Genomic DNA, 13534 nt, shown 5'->3' on the forward strand with positions numbered 1-13534 from the left:
TGAACCACTAACAGATGTATCAAACTCAGTATTCACGAGGGAATATTCAAGGGGATCAAAATCATGAGTTGTGTGAACTCCCTTGTCTATGAGTGCTTCAATCATGTACGTTTGGTGGCACTCGTCATCTGTCGGCTGTTTCTCAATATGAAAAATGTTGACCTCCATGGTCATGTTTCCAAAAAATAGCTTCATCAACCCATTCCTGCAATTTATAATTGCATTAGCCATAGCAAGGAAAGGTCTACCTAATATGAGAGGAACCTTAGAGTCAGACTCAACAATTGATTGAGTGTCCAAAATTAAGAAATTAACAGGATAATAAAACTTGTCAATTTGGATCAAAACATCCTCAACTATCCCTCTCGGTTTCTTAACTAAACGATCAGCCAACTGAAGCACAACAGAAGTAGGCTTAATTTCACCCAAACCAAGTTGCAAATAAATGGAATAAGGCATCAAATTAACGCTAGCTCCTAGATCTAGCAAGGTTTGTCCAAACTCATGATTCCCAATATTACATGCAATGGTTGGACAACCAGGATCCTTGTACTTAGGAGGAATTCACTATTCAATTAGAGCACTAACTTGCTCTGTCATAAATGTTGTCTTCTTAACATGGTGCTTCCTCTTAACTGTACACAAATCTTTAAGAACGTTTGTATAAGTGGAAACTTGTTTAATAACATGCAAAAGAGGAAGGTTAATCTTTACCTACCTGAGGTTCTCCAAGATTTCATTACTAGGATCCAAAGTTCGCATACCAGATTTTAAAGCTTGAGGAAATGGTACCTTAACAGGACTCTTGATTACCTCGGCTTCCTTAGGGAACTCAGTACTATTATTGCTTTGTTCCTCTTCAACATCCTCTTGCTTATCAGTTGTTGGGATGTGTAAGGACTTACCACTTCTTGTCATAATGGCATTGACTTCTTTTAAATTTTTTTGTGCCATATGCTAACCTTGGGGTGCAGATTGAGGTTGAGAAAGAAACTTGCCATGCTCATTCACACTCAAGGAGCTCATTATCTTGGATATATGACTCTTTATCTCTTTGTTTTCTTCAACAACCTGCATAATCAAAGATTCAAACTTTTGATTAGTTTTATTTTGTGCCTCAATAAAAGTATGCAAAGCGTCTTCTAAAGGACTCCTAGAAGATGAAGGTGCATGATATGATCTAGAGGGTTGTGTAGGCTGCTGTTTTTCAGATTTCCAACTAAAATTGGGGTGATTACGCCACCCAGTATTGTAGGTATCAGAGAAAGGTGCAACAGGCTTCATGTACATACCTAAGGCATTACATTGTTCCTCATACATCCCTCTCATCTCAGCAAATGTAGGACACTCTTGGGAAAGGTGATCTACCCCGACACACACAAAACATGGTCCAAAAGACTCAGCATGATTAGCCACGTGTGTTGGCTTTAAGTCTTTATTCTTCAATACCTTTAGCTCCCTAGTGAGCATCTCAACCTTAGCCTTTAGGTTATCTTCTTCCCTGAAATGGTAAATTCCATCACCATTTAGGTTTCCTGCAGGTCGTGACCTATTTGTGCTCTCAGTAGCACTAGGTCCAGTCCAAGTGTGAGCTTTTTCAGCAAGCTCATTGAGGTATTCTATGGCCTCATCAGGATCTTTCTGTAAGAACTCACCATTACACATCATCTCCACAAATTGACGCTCTCTAGGTGTAAGTCCCTCATAAAAATAGCTCACTAAGTGCCAATTCTCATACCCATGGTGAGGACACATACTCAATAGCTCCTTAAATCTCTCCCAAGACTGATATAAAGTCTCACTGTCCTTTTGTACAAAGGTGGAGATTTGCCTTTTTAAAGCATTGGTCTTATGGTGGGGAAAGTATTTATTAAAGAAAGCCTGAGTCATCTCATTCCATGACCCAATAGATCGTGGTCTCAATGAGTATAGCCAACTCTTAGCTCTATCCTTCTTAGCTCTATCCTTCAAAGAGAAAGGAAAGAACTTAAGTCTCACAATGTCATCAGTTGCATTTTGACTATGAAAAGTCGCAACTACTTCCTCAAACTCCCTAATGTGCACATATGGATTTTCATTTTCCAAGCCATGAAAAGTAGGGAGTAACTGTATTATCTCTGTTTTAAAATCCAATTGGCGAATATTAGCTGGAACATTGATGCATGATGGTGTGGCTGTACGTGTAGGGTGGAGGTAATCCTGAAGGGTCCTAGTGGGTTGATCTTCGTGTTCACTCATTTTCTCAGAATTAGAAGAATTATCAAACAAATGTTAAAAAAATTAAACTCTGACTCTAACACAGGTCTACAAGCAAACCGACCCAAGCCGTCTCTGTACCTGTGCATGCAAGGTAGATAAAAATGCGACACTAAAAAAAGTACCAAAAGAAATAGAAAATAAAACAAAGATGCGGCAAGCTAAAAGAGGGAACGAAGTTACCGCCTTTACAAACTGTTGAAAAGAAAAACTATCTCACAATTCTTCTACCGTCTCCCCGGCAATGGCGCCAAAATTTGATTACACCCAAAGAATAATGCGGTAGTTGTAGCACAACTTTGGGGTGTCGATTCCACAGGGAGACAAATTAAAAGAATAGCAAGAGGAACAAAGAAACTAAAGAAAAATATTAAATAAGTAATGGAGAACAAAGATTAATTTTAAATGTAAATTAAAGTGAAGCAAAGTGATTAATAGAAAAAGTACTCAAATTTGACGAACAGTATAGCGTAGGGATTCCCTTGCACAAATCCAGTATTTTAATTACTCTTAATTCATTGGATAACTCAATTAGGAACTTAATTTATGAAATTCTCAATCGGAAGGTACAGATTTATAAATCAAATTTAACTCTTTGAAAAATCATTCACCACTTTTAAAAGACGTAAATTACTATCCCTATTGAGAAAATTCAAGGACGACAATATACTCAGGGAGCGATATTGCAGCATAGAACTAAATCAATATAGATAAATAATTGATCCAAACATAATCAAAGAACTAATCCATTCAATAGACTGAATCTATAAATAAAATAAATTCTATGATTATTCGGAGAAGAAAACATCAATGATGAATTGAGAATGGTAAAACAAAAGAGTTTTAGCAATTGAAAATAAAATTCATGAATTAAAAATAAATTAGAAATACCATCTAAGGTGCAAGTTCATCCCAAACCCTACTTGAGAATTTAGTTACCCATAAATATACTAGACAACAAAAATCTCCAGAGAAAACTGAAGCGAACGGTGGCCATGGAAGTGATTTTCTCCTCTCTTCAGATCTGCCTCTTGTGCCTCCCCATCCTCTCTATTTCATACTAATGATATGCTTATATAGGGTAGGAAAGAAACCCTAATGTCCTCTTAATTTCTACATAAAAAAATTGCCTAAATTTTAGGACTTATCTTGGCAGCCACGTACGCCCTTCAGGAGTTAGAATTTGGAAATCCTTATTAGATATAAAGTTATAGCCCTTTAAGATATCTTTCTAATACATCAAGAATCGCGTCAATACGATATGTGAGTAGAAAGGATACAGTCAAAAGACTAAAGTATGCCCAGACTATCTCCTACCGAATTTCAGACTTGGACTACTTGTGGTTTCATTTTGTGATTTTTTTTCATTTTCTTTTCTTCCAAATTGCTCTCAAACTCCATGAATGTCCTCCTTTGAATTTGACTGGGCTTGACTTGCTCTTTTATAATCTCTGAAATTAAACATAAAAAAACTACTTAGGAGCATCCCAACGTAAATAGAAATTCAATTTAAGATTACACATTAATTCCTATGATTTTTATTCACATTTTAGCATTTTAGTCCAATAATAGGGTATTTAGAGTGTACTTTCGCACACTCATCAGGTCCTAAATGATGTATTTATGAACCAAATTGGGCAATTCATAAGACTAGGGTTTGAATATGAGCATTTGCAATTTTTCTTTTTCTTGTTTGTTTTGAGGAATTAGTAGAATCGGTCAAGTAGGGGGCTGCGAAAGATATTGATTGAATGGAACGTGTAAAAAAGTGGGAGCATTGAGGAGTTTTCTTCTTTACTTTCCCATGGGGAGTTTGGGTGTGGATGAGAGCTTGAGAAGAGAGCAATTGAGAATTTCAAATTCAGCTTAGAGAGGCATTAGAACTAGGTGTGGCAGTGGTTGAACTAGTCTGGCACCGGCGATGGAATTGGTTTGACAAATAGTGAAGGAATTTTGGAATTTGGAACAAAGAGACAAAGATGATAAGTGAAATCTTGAAATTATCGAGTGTGATAATCTTATATTCATTTGTGTAGAATTGCTGAGGTGGTGACCTATGATCGGAGGCTGTTAAACGTCTTATATCAGCCCGACCATTCCGAAGAGGAACTGTACTATATGTATCAAAATTGCTGCGACTAACAACCAATCAAATAGGTAGGTATTTCAAGCGATACACCAAATCGACTGAAAATTGTAGGATGTTTTGTAATGGGTGCTATTTGGGACCAAAATTCGCCCCCAGGAAAAAACAAAATGCAACAAATACTCTTATATATATGTTGTAGTGGGCAGCTTGGGTTGATATGACTAAATAAAGTGTTCACAATCTAGATTTACGTATACGACGAGTATGATCTTAATGTTACTGAAGTTCAGTATACTACAACTATGATCGTAATGTTACTAGAGATTCGGATTGAATTCGGTTATCCACCCGGATTGAAATCCGGATATCCTACCAAACTCTCTTATTCTTCTTTTTTTAAATACCAGTAATTTTTAAATCCAATGTTTTCTCCAGTAACATTAAGATCATAGTTGTCATATAGTGAACTATTGGTTGTATCATGAATAGTTATATACTCCAAGCTTATTATTGTAAAATGTTAATATTTTCTTCTTGTTCTTATTTTTTTCAAAATTAAAAATAAAAAAATAATTGAAGGCTTTTTATTAAAAAAAAATTATGAAGTAGTTTAAAGCTGATCACGGCCGTACAACTCTTCCAATTGGATTACAAGTCTAGAACCCTTGCCATTTAAAAGTTTTAGTGTCTTTAAAAAAAAAAAAAAAAACCCCGGATTAAATCCGGATATTCGGATTTTAAGTCAGAATTTGAAAAAAAATATGAATATCTAGATTGAATCTGGTTATCCACCCAGATTGAAATCCTAATTAATTCAAAGCAGAGAACCGCCTAGTTTTAATAATTTGGATCCGATTGCACACCTCTATTGCAAACACTCTTTCTCTCTTTCCTCAGCTCTGGCTTCCCTCCAACCAATTCGATTTACATATATGCCAATCCAGACTTTCTTGTTGTTCTTAATTTTTAAAAAATAAAAAATCAAAAAGTATCTTTTCCAATTGGATTTACAACCTTGAAAGATCTTTTGAGACAAAATTTAAATTTCATCTAAAAAAATATTATAATTTAAAATTTAATACGAACAACTATTTTATTGTTCCAATAGTAATTTTTAAAGATAAAATTTATGTCCATAATAAAATTTGCTGTGAAAAAAATGCGGGAATCATTCCCTCTAACTATATTCTTTTTTATTATATTTCCCCCACCCTTCCCGCGGCTCTTCTCTTCCCTCTGTCTTTCCCACATTCCGCTTCTCTCCCGCACGACTCCTTCCCTCTTCTCCTTCTCTCTCCTTCTCTCCAGTCACAATTGATAAAAACCTACCAGTCCATCGCAGCACCGTCGCAGTTTTCTCCTCAGCCAAGACGACAAGCCCCCCCCAGATGAGGCCTACATCGACCAACTCCTCCAGGTACAATCTTGCTTGCTTCTCGATACTCTCTGATATTTGTGGTTCCACTTACTAGGGTTGTTTACATTTTCAATTTCCACACCAGGAGAGAAAAGCTTTGCTCAAACTTATCTCCGAGAGGAAGTATCCTTCGATTGTTCTATCTATCTATCTTTCCATATCCTGCGAGTGAGTCTTCAAAAATTGCAGCTTCAGAATTGAAACCTTGCTCAATCAAATAGCCAGATGTTAGCTGTGCTCCTGCTTTTTGCCTGAAACAAATCTTTTAATCTCATAGCTACAATTTTGGTTCTTAACGATTGTAACTATCATTACTGATTGTGCAGGAACTTAATTTTGGAAGAGAGATGGTAATTTGGTTTTAATTTGGTTTTGAACTCTCAACTCTTTCATGCAAATTGGTTGTGGGTTTATGTTTCTATTTTGTGTTTAAACTCCCAACACTGCTTATTTCAGATAAAAACACTTGGTCATGCGCTTGTATGCAAGGATCCCTTACTCAAAATGAAGGATACAGAACTGAAGGTACTCGTATAACACCCTCAAAATCTTCATGTTGGAGTGAAGACTGTAGTTTTGGTTTCCTTAAAACAGCCATTGACACCATTATCTTTATTTTGTTCATTGTCATTGTTGCAAGTTTTTATTTAGAAATCATCTTCATTTACGCCTTCTTGCGAAATGCAATTTTCATGTCTACTGCAAAATGCTTTGTCGCAAAAATTGAGTTTTGCGACTCCTTTTGCCCCTAGTGGACTCATATCTAACATTTTCCTTGGTGTTATAGAGGGTCAACTTGAGAGTTTTGTGCAAGACATTCAGAATATTTAGTTTTCTGCTTCAATATTTAGCAAACTTTTTCCATGCCCTCAAACTTGTGAATATGTAGCTGCAGATGATTTAAATTTGCATTTGCCTTCATCTCTATTTCTTTGACTCCAAAAGTTTCATATGCTCTAAAAACTTGTAAAACAAATTTCCAACCATACCTATGTATGATGTACTTCAATCAAACTGCATTCACTTCTCTCCCCCAAAGTCAGATTCCTTTCGATTCACACCCTCCTCACTTGCAAGCGGGAACTGATCTCATACCACCACAGATCAGACCAGCGCTGATGACTATAGGCAACAATATTCTATAAACATGTATATACGTACTTATTAACACTGCATATTTTTCCCTCAATTGATTAATTGCAAAGCAGAATCGGTGGAAGAGGATGAGTTGTGACCTTCATAGCTCAATTAATATTTTCTTCGTGTCCTAGTCATTTAGACTTTTGTAAAACGTTTGTGTAAAACAGGGCATGTAATTCTTGGTAAGGAAACTGGGAGGAATGTGTGGGAAGAGGAAAGATAAATAGGAAAGAGTCGATCTTTGTAGCTTTTAAACATCCCTGAAGAAATCTATAATAATTGAGTCCAAAAGTCCAAGCTGGAGCAAGATGCTAATGTGGGACTACGTGAGTAAGAGATGGGGAGCAGCCTTGTTGTGAACATAGTGCTAAGCCACATTCCTTTTCTGGGCCAATATGGTTTGACATCAGTTACAGACCTGTTTAGATTGTAGAGTGTCTACAGTACAATATTTGATTCCTGAATGATTAAACTTGGTGCTTTATTTTCCTCTTCTTATATCCCCTTTTTTATAATGCCATGACAGCGACAAAACTCAGGTGTTATTGACAAGTACTGCATATGTTCATTTGAACCCCATCGACTTTTCCAAGCATACCCAGAACCTTTCACCTGCAAGTAGTAATATTTTGCTCTCAAAAGCTGCTGGTATGTAATTAGCTTTAAATGGAAACAGAGGATTTCAAATATATGAGCTATAAAGTCAAATGGAAATAAGTGTTTCGTTGCACTTTTCTTGTAATATATAACATATAAAAGGCTCAGAAAAATATTAGTAATCAAATAATCCTGAGTGGAATGGTATGTTATTTATGGAGTGTGCATTATGCGATGGTGTTGGTGCTGCGAGCATTGTTTTTATGCTTCCCAAATTTGTTTGTAGCTTAGAAGAAGCACCTTGCATATGACTATTATGGTTGTGAGATTTGGCACCTTTTGTTTCTATGGTTAACATGTAATGTGATAGTGCAATTGTTGCAGGTCTTTGCAATGCTGGAAACAGGTTTGGGACTCTTCCTAGATGTAGGTGCCTCTTATTTCTTGTCCAATTATGTTGTTTTATTCGGGTTTCTATGTTGTTTTCTTTAGCAGAGGGCATTTGGGCATGTTTTCCGTTTGGCTAGATCTGTTTATGGTGAAGGGGTTTCATGTCTTAGAATAACACATTTTTACATTTGGGTCTCTTTCGATGAGATTTTTTCATTGTAAGTTTTTGAGGATTTACATTTTGGTTCTTTTGTTTCATAAGATCTGTTGTTAATAGCTATATAAATGAATGATCACAGACCTAATCTTTGTTTTCCCAAAAATGGTAATTGAAATAAAGTCTTTGGCATGTAATGTTCTACTTAATTTGGCAAAAATGTTTGGGTGAGATCAATGTATGAAAACATGAGATGTTTTGATCTGCATTCTTGCCCATAGAATGTTTTTTGTTGCTCATAAGGTTGAAGCATTTGTAACCTATGCTGTAAAGGCATAGGATAATCTTGCACTATAGAGGGTTGCAAATGAAAATCAAGTGCAGTTCGACTACTGTCAATTTGGTTTACTTTTATTATTCAATTCATCTAATTATTGGTAAGTTGTCAAGCATATATATACATGAAATTTAGTCAAGTTTTGGTAGATTTATTCATGAACATGGAGAGGACTAACTAGCTATGATCTTTTTTGCTCATGGTTTTTTGGTTTTTAAGCAGAGATATGATGCTAAAAAGTTAAAAGTTTGAATTCTTTGTGAAAAAAAAAAGGAAACAGAGTTTGAACTCTTGCTTGAATTCAAACAATATATATACATATATAATTGATAAAATGAAACCATCACATTGGCTTTTCTTGAATTGGGTTGTAAAATAGTTGGTCCATTTCTTTATTCTTAATACACTGATGTTTGTATTTTAATTTTTAATAGTCAAGCCTGCTTCTTGTGTTGGCCAGACACCTCACCTTTTTGGAAATTTGTCTACTTGGTTGTTTATCGTGTGGATAGACCTTTGATCCAACCTCTAAAGCACACTTGGCTCTGAGAAACCAAAGAAAGGGAAAAAAATAAAAAATAAAAGATGCTTCTTGATCCTAGGCAATCAAAAAGCCCGGTAGATTATGATTTTAATGGAAGCTTATGCAATGAAACTTGCTCTCCACAAGTCATGAGCCTGGGGTATTTTTTGCATCATCCAACAGCTATGAGTAACAAAAAGAACATTTATACATGATGAATATTGTATAAATTTTCTTTGCATGCATTTAGTTAAAGTGGTAATTAGTTTCTAACTTTAGTTATTTTTTACATAAAGCTTTCTATTTTGATATATTTATATTATTATGGACCATGTTGAATGCATTATGTTTTTTAATTTGATTTTTTGAAATATATTCTTGTAAAAGTTTTTTAAAAAATTAAGCTTTTCAAGATTAATTTTTATGTTTTTTTGCAAAAATTTAATAATATATAGGCTTTTCTATTTATTAAAAAAAGAAGAAGAAGAAGAAGAAGAAGAAAGAAAAAACCCGGGTTAAGTGCAAAACCCGGATTCTGAGTTTTAAACAATCCGGATTCATCCAGGTTTCAACTGTGATGACCCGCTTTCGCGTGTATTTTCGCTGAAAGGCATGTATTTCCTCTCCACGCCGGAAGCCAACCCAGCTCGACCCGCCGCCGTCCGGCCGCCGTGCGGCTCACCACCCCCATCGTTCGACACCTCTCCCTCTGGCGCACCTCCCCACCAAATCTCACCCCCATCCGGCTAGCCGTTTGGCCGGAAAACACCCTTGAAGCACCCACAGACTTTGCCTCGATCCGCCGCCGTCGCTCCACCTCCGGCCACCATTTCTTCACCACTTCATCACTGGTCCCTTGCCATCCTAACCCACCTATTTTCGGCCTCCAATAGTCACCAGAACAGCTCCCACGAGCTAGCTTTCCTTTTTGGGAAATCCGGCCTCTCTCCGCCGTTTCTGCCGCCACCCATGGCCAACCACCACTTCCAATAGCTTCATAATCATCCCTAGACCATTCCCTACCAATCCCAAGCCCTGGTTTGTCCCCGTTCAAAAGTGGGTATTTTACAACCCACGGCCACAGTGAATTTTCACTGTAACGTTGCTTTTTCTCCGCTGTTTGCAACGCCTGGTGTTTTCTAGAATTACCGTATAGCGCTGTAAGTATTTTCCAAGCCCTATTTTCAGATTTAAATATATATTGCTCATTCAATTATTTTATCTGCTGGTTGGTTGATTCCGGACTGAATCCGAGGAGTTCGGGGGTCGGATGGATGGAGGACGGAGTTGCTTGTTTATTTGATTTATGTTGATTGATTATTTTTGTGCATTGATATGGCATTTACATGGTGCATGCACGTGTGTTTTTGTTTAATTGTGAAAAGCCTGTTTATTGGCGTAAGTGGACTTACGGGTGCGTGTGTATCACAACCCCAAGTCGGGATGGGATATTATCTCGGTGGAGCTCCTCTGGTCACTCGGGAGCGGAATAAACTGAGTGATGTCCCCTGGGTAGTCGCTGGGCGATGACGGGAGCGGGGGCTAGGGGTTGCTTGGCTACTAACGTGCCGGGCGTGGAACCGGGCATCGCCCTACGCACCGACTCCGTGGCCCTTCACTGGTGAGGGCTAGAGGATGCTTGGCTACGAATACGCGGGGCGTGGAATTGGGCATCGCTCGTTAGGTGTCACATGCGTGGTGGTACTCTGCGGTGTGGCACTAGAGCCAGGGTGTGCGGATGACCCCTAGGGGAGGTCATGGTGCATACGGGTAAAAATGGTTTTTGGTTTGAGACGGTTATAGAGGCCAAATGTGACTTTTGGCGTGGTTTTTGGAAAAGATGTGTTTTTGGGCGAAATGGGATTTTTCGCGTGTGTGGAAAATTATGTTTTGTGAGTTTTGCGCATTGGCATCACTGCATGCATTTTGTTTGAGTTCTATGTGTTTTTATCTGGTGGTGTTTGGGTTTTACTTACCTGCGGTACCATTTTTGGTTCCGTAGCTTTTAGTGCAGGTTTTGAGGATGAGGAGGAGAAGGCTGAGCCCGAGGATGCGGCTCCGCCGGGTTGCTGATGTTTTGCTTTATAATTTGGTTTAAAACTATTTTAGTGTTTTGTAATATTTTATTTATGTATGTTTTAAACAGCTTGTAATACGTTAAGAAAAAATTCTGGTACTTAGTTATGGCTTTCGTTATCCGCTACGTGTTTCTTCGTGCACATATGTTGCCTTTGCACACACTTGGCACCCGTCGTTGGGGTGGTGACCCGGGTTGTCACCATCCGGACGTCTCGATTTCCCCGCATCCGTGCGTGGGAATTTGGGGGCGTCACACCAACCCAGGTCATAACCCTAATAATCCGGGCCGGACTTGGTCAAGGTTTAAAATCCAGTTTTTGGGTTGGGCATACCCGGCCCGGAACCCAAATGAACAACCTTACTCTTCTATAGTTCTATCAAACCTCCCTCCCTCCCTCTAGAATTGGAATGTGATATATGACATTTACTGATAGGGCATCTCAGAAATTCAACTAATTAAGATTTTGTGGATATTTTCGTATCATTTAAATAAGTTTCTATTATTATTTATTTTACTACCAATAAATTTATAATAGCTTTCACTACTGACGCTATATATTCTTATCGGTGTAGCAATATATACACTGGCGCATTTATCAATTACTAGTGTTTCATTGATCAATTTTCGGCATTTTGTAAACGCCGCCAATGCTATATAATTATTACTGACGTAACACTATAAACGCCGGAAAACTACTTATGTACCAGTGTAAAATTAATGGCCGCATTTGTTCAAACGATATAAACGCCGAAAAATTCAAAACTTTACCAGCGTAAACTTTATCAATTGTCAGCATTTAGTAAAATGCTGTTGACGTTATATGTTATCACCGGCGTAATATTATAAACGTCGGCAACCATGGTTAGTTTAATGGCGTATAATCAATAAATTAGTGGCGTGTATTTAAAAGCCACAAAAAACCTATATTATTACCGGTATAACAACATAAATGCCGGGAAACTATTAATTTCCCAGCGCATAATTACTATATTGGCGGCATTGTTATAAATGCCGCCAAAGCTATATATTATTACCGGCGTAACAATTTAAACGACAGGAATCTCAATAATTTACTAGCGGAAATATTAAGCATCGGTAAATTTATATATCTATCGGCGCATAAACAAACGCCGTGCATATAAACGCTGTCAATCTTGCCTTTTTTTGTAGTGACTGAATTGGTAGGCCAATGGCCGGTCTTTTATAAATGGCCAAAAGATGTGAATAAAAAGATATTACTCTTCGTTTTGCTAAAAACTGTTTAGAATATGTATGTGGCACATTAACAACACTAAGCCACTAGATGCCTTATGATTCATATATAGACCCCAAATATTACAACTCTTATAAACTTTCCATATCTTCTCTCTTCCCAAAATAATTCACAACTTCTAAAATCTACCCAAAAATATTATTAATAAATATAATATATAATCAATTATTTTGAAAATATTTCCAACAGTTTTATTGTTACAATTTTTTGCCCCTTGGGATCATTATAAACCACAAGAACTCTTCCATTTTCCACCATTTCTTAGCAACCAAACAGAACCCAACACTATTGGATCTATAAATAGATTGTTAAAAATTTGATCATATCCATTTTCAGCGTAGTTATTTAGATTGATCAATCCAAGCATTCATATTCCTTTTGATGGGGCGAGTAGCTTATGTGATATTTACAAACATATCAAGTGCATTTCATCTATATATATATATTTGCTTTTTTTTTCACATGCATTTTTAAGACTTTTAAATATTTTTAAAAAAATTACAGCATCATTAAAAAATATTTATTTAATCATTAAGTAAAGAAAGTAAAACAAAATCCCTGAAGGAGCCCCCAGCGGGAAGACAAGCATTTTCCTTCTCAGATTATATCTACTATATATTTATACGCCAATGTAGGAGAAATAGTGTTTTGTTTGACACATTTTTATTCCAATTTTGCCCCTCCTTTTATCATCATATGCCCATTTTGTCCATTATTTTTTTCCTATTTTACCCCTAACTTTATAACGAAATTCAATGCCCTCTATTATTGCTTTTGCTTTGTCGACTATGTAATATTGTATTTATTACCTCTTTGGCCTCAGTTTTGTTGTTTCTAACAATTTTGCCCCTAATTTTGCATTTATTTTACCTTTTCAAGTTTGTGTTTTAATTGTATATTTATTGTTTCGCCAATTTATTTTCACGTTTTCATTTTCACCTCTTCCACCGAATGATTATATTTGTAAAATCATTTTTTTGTTATCAAAATACCCTTTATCTTCTAGCATGTTTATCCTAGATTGTATCTACCGCTCTGTTTGACATTTTATTTTATGATTTTGCCCCTGCTTGTATTCCACAATATCATTATATTACTTTTTTTGTCTGCTTTGCCGCTAGCAATTATTGTATTTTTTTTTTCTCTGCTTTGCTGCTAGCTATTATTGTCCTTTTACATTTATGATTTTATCACTTCCGACTGAAATCTAGGAACTTTTGACTTCTTCCCACCGCATTTAGTGTCTTTTTTGACATTTTATTTTTCGATTTTACC

General features: G+C 36.6%; 1 non-coding gene across 1 annotated transcript; it reads left to right on the forward strand.

Moving 5' to 3' along the window:
* Positions 1 to 1735: 1735 nt before the first annotated feature.
* On the forward strand, positions 1736 to 1843 carry LOC122283536. The gene has a single exon (XR_006230937.1). It is a non-coding gene; the product is annotated as a small nucleolar RNA R71 (small nucleolar RNA).
* Positions 1844 to 13534: the final 11691 nt, after the last annotated feature.

This window comes from Carya illinoinensis, chromosome 11 (assembly GCF_018687715.1).
Source record: "Carya illinoinensis cultivar Pawnee chromosome 11, C.illinoinensisPawnee_v1, whole genome shotgun sequence".
Taxonomy (NCBI): Eukaryota; Viridiplantae; Streptophyta; class Magnoliopsida; order Fagales; family Juglandaceae; genus Carya; species Carya illinoinensis.